Source organism: Phyllobates terribilis, unplaced genomic scaffold (assembly GCF_046119375.1).
Source record: "Phyllobates terribilis strain yellow unplaced genomic scaffold, ASM4611937v1 Scaffold_56__1_contigs__length_8794411, whole genome shotgun sequence".
NCBI classification, from domain to species: domain Eukaryota; kingdom Metazoa; phylum Chordata; class Amphibia; order Anura; family Dendrobatidae; genus Phyllobates; species Phyllobates terribilis.
Genome location: NW_027362816.1, coordinates 110,640 through 122,498, shown reverse-complemented (window position 1 = coordinate 122,498; position 11,859 = coordinate 110,640). Strand labels below are relative to the sequence as shown.

At 46.0% G+C, this 11,859-nt stretch overlaps 1 long non-coding RNA gene across 1 annotated transcript; it reads right to left on the bottom strand.

Moving 5' to 3' along the window:
* Positions 1–55: 55 nt before the first annotated feature.
* Positions 56–11,468, bottom strand: LOC141192300 (uncharacterized). Its single transcript, XR_012265866.1, has 3 exons — positions 11,287–11,468; positions 319–468; positions 56–189 (listed from the first exon to the last, which is right to left on the bottom strand). It is a non-coding gene; the product is annotated as an uncharacterized lncRNA (long non-coding RNA).
* Positions 11,469–11,859: the final 391 nt, after the last annotated feature.

The following is an 11,859-nucleotide window of genomic DNA, read 5'->3' as shown; positions in this document are numbered from 1 at the left end:
CAGTGTCACCTCTCCAGTCAGCAGCTCAATCATCTTGTAGGCGAGTGCTAGGATCTTCTGGTCATTGATGTTCTCGTGTATCAGGGGATGAGGTGGAGGCCCTGTGATTGGGCTCAGGGTTCTTCCCCATCCCTCAGACACATGGACCTGACAGCGCTCACTAGAGGTCTTCTTCACTACTCGGTAATCCTGGTTATGGAGAGACACATTAATAAATCTCACTCCAGACATTTCCAGAGTCCTCACCTCTCCAGTTCTGTCCATCTGTTATTCCCATAGATAAGAATGATGTAATGTGACGTCATCAGAATCTCTCACCTCTCCAGTAAGCCGGAAGAGGATCTCTAGGGTGAGGTGTAATAACCTCTCAGCCATCTTGTCTCTGTCCATAACTATCTTTGATGGGTAAATCAGGAAAATTCTCTTATATAGAAGATCTTCACTGCGAGGATCCAATATTGTAGAGAGCTGAATGAGAAGAAGATGAGCCGATGTAACATTATAAAAATCCTGTGTAATAATACAATTACTGGAGATAATAAGGGGAAACATATGAGGAGATTTATTATTTTACAGTGTTTAGTTTTTGTCTTTACATCTACTAATAAAACCTATATATTTTAGGCCACAGATAACAAGCAATTTCTTCCTCGGAGTCTGCAGCTGAATACGTTTCTCATAGACTCACTGTCAGGGAAATATTGAGAAAATATTAACAATTTCTCCCAAACCCCTCTTCCCTCTCACCCCTCCCTTATCCACCATTTGGACCAACTGTTTCCATGCAATTTAACACACACACAGCAGAAGTCACTTGTAGACAAATGAAGCACAAAAGGTGCTACTGACCCACTTAACATACAAATGCATCTCCTCTTAGCACAGACCTGGGATAGATTGACACCTTCCAGCAGGGGCAGAGATTGAAGGAAAACTCATTTAGGCTTCAAAGGGGTTTAACACAAACTCCAGGATGTCCGGAGCTGATACGAAATAAGAAATATTGGAAGTTCCATAACTCCGCTAATAATGGGACCCATATTTTTAGTGGCAAGGTCAGCCAAGGAACAATATGCTTATTTTTTCGTAGTTGTGAGCCACTCCGGGGTGCAAAAGTAACAAAATAACAGACTGCAACTATGTCATATGTGGTCTCTAAAGGAAGGTAAATTCATAACTGAAAAAATGGTATTACTTCCGGGCTTCTGCGATCAACCAACAATAAGTTATCGCAAAAGCCAGATATCCTAATAAAAATATGGAGGCTGGAGACCAGCCCACGTAATGTCATCCTAGAAGCTGTGTGGGCATGTCTCCCCTTAAGCATAAAATAATCCACGGAGGATGGATGAGTATTCATTGCCAGGGGGGTATGGAGACGATAATAAACAGATCTTGTTCGATAACAGTCAAATCAATAAGTGGGGCGCCCCCCTCCGGCTAAACGGAATTGTCTCTGCGATATGTTTATTAAGCAAGTCTTCTTTAATCCTGTTTATATTGTGTACCTGTATATTCTGTACTGTATTGTCCCCTTTGTAAAATCCTAGTATATTTTTCATAACACTGCCTTCATTTTGGATTAAATATAAAATGTAATAGTCCTGTTTCTCTTGCTCTGTAATCGTTCCCTCCCCCGAAGCCATAAACGCTACCAGAACGCAGGTGTCAAACCAGGCCTGTATTATATTTCAAATCTGGACGGTGGTGGCAGCGAATAATAATAATTGGGTTATGGTGAAGCTGACAGTGACCGTACGGGGGCGTATACACATATCCCGACAGAGTGACGGCAATGGTGAGAGATTGTGTGATCTTCCCGGTGTCGTCTCTTTGTGAGTTCCTGACACTCACCTTCCATAAAGCTAATTCTCGTCTCATTTTCCGACACTGGAATTGGCATTCGCAATAGTGCAGGAGATATTCATTACAAGTGACATGAGAAACAACTACTTCATGATGAGGCAACATCTTCTACTACGGCTCTAAAACCATATTTGGCCAGAGTCCGTCACTGACTACATCTCCACCGGCCGTCTATATGAATGTTTCCTGTCTTCCCCAGACTGTAATCTTTTAGCAAGTCAGATCTCATGTCTGATTCACACACAGAAGTTTGAGGCTTTTAAAAAAGCTGTTTTGCTTGCACAAACACCGCGGACAGAAATGATTTGATACTAAAGTCTACATGTGCAGTGTATTATGGGGTTTACTTCTGGCCTTAGGCTTTCCTATATTACAAGAAAAAACCCAGAAAAAAACCAGATATTAAAATGTTTCAAAAGAAAATTGCCACCAACAATGCTTGTAAAAAAAAAAAACATGCAAAAAGCAGAAGACACATTGCCACTTTTAAACATTCGTTTTTGTTCTCATACAAATTCTTTTGGGCACCAGAACATAAATGTACACTGCAAGGCTGGCACAATTGCAGCTGCAATAAAATCCCTGGCAGTTTAACCACTTGCTCCTGCAAAAAGCAAACATGGCATCTAAGAAGGTTTAACAGAGTTCGACTGATTGCCCCTCCTCCCCCAAGTGCTCAATAGGATGGGGCTGCCTAGTTCCTACAATACTAATGTCTAATAATGGTGTCTGGTCCTGCAATGTACGAAAGTCTATTAGGACGGGCCAAAGGCAGCATTCAATAAATTACCTTTTAATGCCCCCAGACACATTAGACTAAAGCTGCATGATAGCACTGATTTCGAGGGGTTTGGTCAACTATATAATGTATTTGGGGGCCTTCCGACAGATGATGTCAGGGCAGAGAAGGATCTATGATCCTGAATTTCAGAGGCTAATCCGTTTGTTCTTCCTGTAGATAATCCTCCACTAGAGGAGTCTGGAGGTGACTCTCTCATACAGACCACAGGAAAGCTGGAATATTTGTGTGTATGGAGGTGTCTGGAGAGATAGCCGTCTGCCAAATGACCGATCAGCCAACACTTATCTCATGTGTATGGGGACGTCACTATTGCACAGGCAGTGATAATACACCGCACTACAGTAGTACAGTGCATCACCGGAGCGATCAGAGGCTTCTGTGTTGTATGATCGCACTAAGGAGAGTTGTTTAAAAACGTTTATAAAAAAAAGGTTTAAAAAGTTTTAAAGTGAAAATATCACAGTTTTAGCAAAAATAAATATTCATCACTATAGGGAAAATGGAGAGGGAGGTCAGCTCACTGTTTATTCAATGCACCTTGTCTGAAGATCACCGCATGGAGCCGCCCTGGTCAGGGACAATTCAAGGTTCAAGTAGAGAAATGAGGAGAGATGGATTCTCCAGCATTGTCTATATTGTTAAAACCTCACATTTATTGTGAATTCATAAAAACTGTTGTGATGGCATACCACCAAGTGCCGACCAAACCAATGCTTATTCCTGATTTACAACATGCGAGTCTCTGTGATACTTTTATATCCTTCCCTTTCCTGAGTGTCCATTGATTACTGAGCTCTTCTCAGACAATTTAACCCTGTATTGTATGGAAGTAAAAGAGAATACACAAATACAACTCATGCATGAGACATTCAATAAAATAACTGGAAATCAAAAACAAATACAATTAATTGCACTGTAATATTAATCCTGTCTGATGTTCATTCCCTGTGGGGCTCTAGTGTGTAATCTAAATATCCAATATGACTTTCTATTTAAGATTTTTCTTTTCATATCTCCACCTCTTAATGGTTTATAAGACTTTTCTATTCCTAATATCTGAAGGATCTGATATCCCCTTTATGTTTTTGTGAAAAGCATCTCGAAACCACAGACAGGTTTAATGCTGTGGGATTGATTGCGTCAGATAAATGTCTTCTAATACATGTTTATAGCAGATCTGACGTCCATCCCACATATTGCGGATAACTCTCTATACACTCTATTAAACAGATGACCCCTATAGTGTCACAATTGATGAAATTGTGTATTGCAAATTGCTGTCCCGTTAGGTTTTCTTCAAATGTGTCGGTTTTATTAACATAGTCGCATGCTTTACAGGGTGTATGTCCACATTTATATATATATATATATACACTAGCCATTGAGCCCGTTCTATGCCTGGGTGGCGAGCATTTTTATTGGTATATGGTCTCCCATGCTGGTATGGTGCTGCCCCCCATCCTGGTATTTCTGCTGCCCCCATCCTGGTATTTGTGCTACCCTCATCCCTATCCTGGTATGCATGGCACCCCTCACCCCCAATCCTGGTGCATGGCACCCCTCACCCCCAATCCTGGTGCATGGCACCCCTCACCCCCAATCTGGCTATGCATGGCACCCCTCACTCCCAATCCGGGTATGCATGGGACTCCTCACCCCCAATCCTGGTGCATGGCACCCCTCACCTCCAATCTGGCTATGCATGGCACCCCTCACTCCCAATCCGGGTATACATGGCACCCCTCACCCCCAATCCTGGTATGCATGGCACCCCCTCACCCCCAATCCTGGTATGCATGGCACCCCTCATCCCAATCCTGGTATGCATAGCACCCCTCATTCCAAATCTGGTATACATGGCACCCCTCATCCCAATCCTGGTATGTATGGCACCCAATCTCTCATCCTGGTATGCATGGCTTCCTCATCCCCAAACCTGGTATGCATGGCACCCCATCCCTCATCCTGGTATGCATGGCACCCCTCATCCCCAATCCTGGTATGCATGGCACCCCTCATCCCCAATCCTGGTATGCATGGCACCCCTCATCCCCAATCCTGGTATGCATGGCACCCCTCATCCCCAATCCTGGTATGCGTGGTCCCCTCACCTTCCAATCCTGGTATGCGTGGTCCCCTCACCTCCCAATCCTGGTATGCGTGGTCCCCTCACCTCCCAATCCTGGTATGCGTGGTCCCCTCACCTCCCAATCCTGGTATGCGTGGTCCCCTCACCTCCCAAACCTGGTATGCGTGGCCCCCTCACCTCCCAAACCTGGTATGCGTGGCCCCCTCACCCGCCAATCCTGGTATGCGTGGCCCCCTCACCCCCCAATCCTGGTATGCGTGGCCTCCTCACCCCCCAATCCTGGTATGCGTGGCCCCCTCGCCCCCCCAATCCTGGTATGCGTGGCCTCCTCACCCCCCAATCCTGGTATGTGTGGCTCCCTCATCCCTTTCACGCTGCACACATACAAAAAAAAAAAAAACACAAACTCACCTTTCTTCCCTATGCTCCAGAGCTGTGGTGCTCTGTTCTGCCGGAGGCCGGGTGAGGAGTGTGGCGCCGGAGTAAAAAACGTGCCCATACCGCGCTGTCCGGGGCCATTTTGCTGAAGACACACTGCGAATGTGTCTTCAGTAAAATGGCACCTGATAGCGCTATGCACATGTGCCGATTCCGACGCCTTCACTCCTGCCCCGGTCTCCGGTGAGAAGAGAGGCGCTGTGGCAACGCTCCTCCCGGTCAGGTAAGTATGCAAGTATGACGCCGGAGATTGCGGTATGCGTTCAGTGCCTACACACTCCTCTTACCTGTAATGGCTCCATGCGTTCTTCTGTCTGGAGCCAGACTGTGCAGGCGTGTCGCGCTTGCGCAGTCTATAGAGGATTCAGACAGAGGGACGCTTGTACGATTATATTATAGATATATTCTTTATTTTTATATAGTGCCAACATTTTCCGCAGCGCTTTACATACATTATCATCGCTGTCCTCATTGGGGCTCACAATCTAAATTAAAAAAACACCCTAACCAAGGATAACCAAGTCACATTGCGTTTGGTATTTGTTTCTTAAAAAAACTCGGTGAAAGTTTTCCGCCCAGTGTAGAAGCCTTTTTGGATACAAAACTCAAACAAAATATGTAAAAGAATTTACAAAGTCTGGAGGGTGGATCTCAGACATCGAAAAAACTAAGTTTGAAAGAAATATCAAAGACTACGAGTCAAATTCAATTTACACATGGAAATGAAACAAACCAAGAGCTACTGTTCTGAAATACAGGTCACACAATAAATTCAAAGGAAATAGAGAAGAGCGGAGGTCAGCTTCACAAATCCTAATGTGTCCATGGGTTCCTCTAATTAAAATTCTCTGAGGACTTATCTGATGCATCAGTGGGATCAACTAAAGACAGATGGAACAAAAATAAATTCTCAAGTATTCCCCACAATTCAGCATAAAACAACGGGCGGGCAGAAAGCTCAAACGTGCCCGGACATGTGCGTTCCATGCCGGAGTGCATCACGGTCTCCTATCTGCGAATGCGCATGTCCGGAAGCATGAGTTCCACGCCGGAGCGCATAATGGTTTTGGATTGCATTCCACCAACATAGGATTTTTCTGTCTCTGAGATCAGCGTCATGGGAGACTAAAAACAAGTATGGTGCATCCCATCATGCAATAAGCATGTAGATATACTTTATCACTTCATAAGATATGGGATGATGGCCCACAGTATATTCCTAAATGGTCAAATTTGACCTCTATTGCACAATTAGAGATACACAAGAATCACCACACTTGTTAATTACAAAATAGTATAAGTGGAATAATTGATAAGAAATAATTCTGATATAGAAGCTCAGATATCTCGATGAAGTACAACAATATGTGAACCTCATTCACAGGGCACTGAGTAGCAATGGGTAGAGTATACAATCCAAAAATGTAATCCAGAATGGGGCTGTATTCACTCAAAATAGGCATAGGAAATTTGCTCATTGTGTCCCTTAGGGGCCAGTGAATCCAGTTTGGAAATCCACTGACTTTCTTTTTTGAGGGTACATCTATTGTGATCACCTCCTCTCACATTGGGTTTAACCATCTCAATGATACAAAAGGAGATGTCTCCGGTTTGATCTCAATGTATACTGTACATGCGTCTCGCTAATGGGGTGTCCCAACCAAGGCGTATACTGCCCAAATGCCGTTGACCCAACTTGCCCTCCACTCTGACCGAATGGAGATCCAGCTTTCCGATCACCCTGACCGGTTTGGGGTACATTTTCCCCACACCTCTAACAGGCTATGGGTACCTTCCTCCCATACTCCTGACAGACAGGGGGACACACCTTTCTTTTACCTTGCCCAGTTGTGGGGCCTACCCTTCCTGCCATCATTTTTACCTTGGGAGCCATGCTCACTAGGGGCAGCTACGACCGGCCATGTCACAGTCCATCGTGACACTGGTCACCGGCACGGAACCACTTTCCCTATGATCCTCATGTTTCTCCCCATCCCTGCTCATCACCTCGGGAGCTGTGCTAGTCATGGGACAGCTACCATTGACCATGTCACTATCTGGAGGGACACTGGTCACCCGCACGGGACAACCTGCTTTCTGGTGTGTCCGTGCCTGCTCCCCTTGCCCATAGCACTTATGCTGGCTCGCTTTAGGGGATCCTCAGCAGCATCACCAAGCAGGGTGAGGTGGCTGAATTCCCATTAACACAACATACATTTTTATTATGCATGAAATTGACATTATTGTCATTACCGTCAATTGACATTATTGACAGTGGCATTACATGACATATCAGATCTGGGAGGGTGGTCAGGGATGTATCGGGCAATCAACCGTCCCAGATCAGTTCCCAATAGCACATTAGTCGGGAGAATCTCCAACACCCCCACTTCCCTTAACCCCCTCCCCGCACCCAAGTCCAGAAAAACTCGGGCTATCGGCAAACACCCCCAAACCCGGTGACAGTCAGGGTCTTCCCAGCAATGAGTTCCTCTGGTAACACGAACTAAGGGTGGATGATGGTACATTCTGCGCCAGTGTTTTTAAGGTCAACAGTAACGGTGTTGTCCACAGTAACAGGTTGTAAGTTTTCCCGGGCCCTGCCAACCGCCCCACCCACAAAAAGAATGGCTGCAGTAGGTCCTGGGGCCTCAGGTGTGGTGCTCATCTTCTGCCTCTCCAGGCAGACAAGGCTTGTGTGACCCGTTTGGTCACAAACATAACACTTATGGGAGTCAAATGCAGGCCAGGTGCTGGAAGATGGGGCAGAACCCGCTGAGGGCCAGCTGGCTGGAACACTGGGGGTGGTTGTGGGCTTACCCCCTTTCCAGCTGGCGGCCGCTGACTTCCGCACCTCTGGTGTGCGGTTGGCCTTATAGGCATCTGCAATCTGGGCGGCTTTGGCAGCCTCCTTTGGCTCCCGGTCAAGCACAAACTGTCGAATTTGCACTGGGCAAAGACGAACAAACTGGTCGTTCGTCATCAGATCCTTCAGGTCCTCGAAGGTGGTAACTGACAGTCCTTGGACCCACTGCTCAAAGTTGGTCCTGAGCCCATCCACCACGTCACTGTAGCTGTCATGTGGTCCACGCTGGAGGGCTCTGAACTTTTTCCAGTAAACCTTCGGAGTCAGCTGGTACTTTTTTATCCCAGCCTGCTTGACGGCCTCATAGTCTCCATCTTGTTTTCGAATTAGAGAAGCAAACCCCTCCAGAGCTTTTCCTTGGCGCCCTGGGGTTAAATACCTGGCTCACTGGGCTTCAGGCAGCTGGTACTGTCTGCAGGCTTTTTCAAATCCTCAGAGAAATGTGTTCAAGTCCCCGTCCTTTTCCATTACAGGAAAATGCTCCGGACGGGGTTTAAAGCAGTTGGTGTTGCCGGTCTCATTGCCCGATGCGGTGGATTTCGGCAGCTGGATTCGGGCTAACTCCAGCTGGTAGCGCTGCTCATCTTGCCACTTTCGCTCAACAGCTTCTCGATCAGCTTGGGCCTGTCGCTCAGCAGCCTCTCGGTCAGCTTGGGCCTGTTGCTCAGCAGCCTCTCGGTCAGCTTGGGCCTGTTGCTCAGCTCTCTCAGCCTCAGCCTGTTGCTCAGCAGCGTCTCGATCAGCTTGGGCCTGTCGCTCAGCTCTCTCAGCCTCAGCCTGTAGCTCAGCAGCCTCTCGGTCAGCTTCAGCTCGTTGCTCTGCTCGCTCCTGGAATTTCAGGACCAGCTGCAGTTGTCCATCACGATTGTCTGCGGTGAGCAGCTCCAAGGCCATCTGCAGGTGGGGGTCCACACTACCCTGACTGCGGGTCTGGCTGGCAATCACAGGTGGGAACCCTGCAGCAGCACTATCCGGGTCTTGGCTGGCCACCCCATCATCCGAGCTCTGCAGCACCTTGCAACAGTTCAGCAATCATTTGGTGCCTGGTTTTGCCTGTGGGGTCAATCTGTCTCAGCTCACAGAGAGCAGTGAGAGTCTCCTTTGACTGCTGGTGATACCAGGGCTCTTCACGTGTAGCCATCATTGACAAATAAAAGATAGGACAGAAAAACAAGAGAAGGGGAGGGGATGCAACTGCTATACGTACAGTAATGTCCCAAATAAAAAAATATTAAAACACTGACTCTTATTTCTTAAAAATCTGCACAGTATTCTCGCAAGAACCGTGTAAGTTTTCAGTGACAGGAATGATTGCTCAATCCAACCACTGATGTTCTGTAATATCCCACCGCTTGCCACCAATTTGTCAGGGTTCAGCAGCGACGACACCGGGGAGATCACACAATATCTCACCGTTGCCGTCACTCTGTCCGGATTTCGTCAGGGAGTGGGGACTACATAGGTATCGGCAAGCGACCAGTGAGCGTATGGCATCACATCTCCGGATTCCAACGCATGGAATATGTGTATATGCCCCTGTACGGTCACTGTCAGCTTCACAATAGCCCAATTAATATTATTCGTTGCCACCACCCTCCAGATTTGAAATATAATACAGGCCTGGGGGGAAGCCTGCGTTCTGGTAGCGTATGGCTTCATGGGAGGGAACAATTACAGCACAAAAGAAACAGCACTATTACATTTTATATTTAAACCAAAAGGGAGGCAGTGTTATGAAAAATATACAAGATTTTACAAAAGGGGACAATACAATACATAAGCAGTTACACAAAATAAACAGGATTAAAGAAGACTTACTATATCGATCACTGAGATGATTCAATATAGGTGGAGGGGAGACACTCAGCAGAATCTGTTGCTATAATAAATATATACTCCCGCAATGAATACTACTCTAACCTCAGCAGATTATTTTATGCTGCTGAAGGGAAAGACCTGCCCACACATCCCTTGGATGACATCACGGGGGCTGATCTCCAGCCTTCATATCTTTATTAGATATCTGATTTTTGTGATAACTTATCGTCGGTTGATCATAGAGACCTGAAAGTGATACAATTTTTTCCGTTATGATTTTACCTTTCTCCAGAGACCTCACACGGTATAGCTGCGATCTGTTATTTTGGGACTTTTGCGCCACAGCCCCCCAAGGGGCTTACAGAGACAGGAAAATATCCATATCGTTCCCTAGCTGACTCTGTCACTAAAAATATGGGTCCCATCATTATCAGAATTATGAAACTTTAGTTATTCCATATTTCGTTTTGACTCCGAAGATCCTGCAGTCTTTGTTAAACCCCTTTTGAGCCTAAACGAGCCATTTCCTCTTTCCTTCCATCTCTGCTCCTATGCTGGAAGGTGTCAATCTATGCCAGGTCTGTGCCAAGAGGAGATGCATTCGTATGTTAAGTAGAATAGTCTACTGAGCTTCTTGTACTTGTATTTGCATACCAACAGCTGCGTGGAGTGTCAGCTCTCCTCTGGTGACAAATGGTGGATAAGGGAGGGATGAAGAGGGGTTTCAGGGATAGAGAGAAATTGTTAATACTTTCTCAATATTTTCCTGACAGAAACTATACACTAAATGGTCCCTAACTGACCGACCCTTTCTGAAAGTTATCATGGGAGTAGATCCTACAGCACCCCTCAGGTCCGGTTCAGCCACAAGTATATCCCAGTGTTTTCTGAGGATATGAAAGATACAGTCACTCTGATTGTCGTAAGTTTTTCTTACTCGTGTTGTCCAATCTTTTTCTTGGTCTCTTGGTTAGGTAAGGAGAAGTGTCTGTCTCTCCCATTTTTCTGCAAACGATGATGCAGAATCCAAAATGTAACAGGTGTACCCTTTTTCCCTGAATCTGATGTTCAGGTCTATTGCCTTTATATTAAAATCTGTGACATTAGAGCAGTACCCAACCGTAAAAACTGGCCCTTGGGTATTCCTCTTTTTATGGGGATGGGGTGGTGGCTATCCCACTTCAATAGTTTATTAGTGCTTGAAGGTTGATGGTAGATGAGTGTCCCTAGGGTCCCATTGTAATCCTTCTTGATTAGTACATCCAGGAAAGGCAACTGGTAATAATTAAACTCTGATATAAATCTCAACCCCACTCTATTGATGTTGAGTTCCCTGACAAATTCAAAAGATTGTTCACTCGTCCCTGACCAGATGATAAAAATGTAGTCAATATATTTGTACCATACCCCAGTATATGGATGTCATCACTTATCATCATCCCCGAATATTGTGGATTCCTCCCACCAGTCCAGGGATAAGTTAGCATATGAGGGGGCACAGCGGCTCCCCATCGCAGTACTCATGAGCTGGAGGAAGTACTTCCTGTCAAAAAGAGTAATAGCGAATTTTAGAAGATCCTTCATGAAGTCATTATGTCTGCTACACTCTACTGATCTCGATTTCAAGAAATGTCTTACTCCTCTGATATCATCCTCATGCGGTATATTACTGTACAAAGCCTCGATATCTAGTAAGGCCGGCTGCTCCCCTACATGCCTGTATACATGCTCGAGGGTCTACATGTAGGGGAGCAGGCAAAGGGAAAACCAACTCCAGAGGGATTATTCCAAGTGCAGGACCTCAGACGCTACTATGGGAACATTATACTGTGTGGGGGCATCATACATCCTGTATAAGGGGCATAATGGGGGCATTACACTGTGTGGGGGGCATCATACATCCTGTATAAGGGGCATAATGGGGGCATTACACTGTGCGGGGGGGGGGCATCATACATCCTGCATAAGGGGCATAATGGG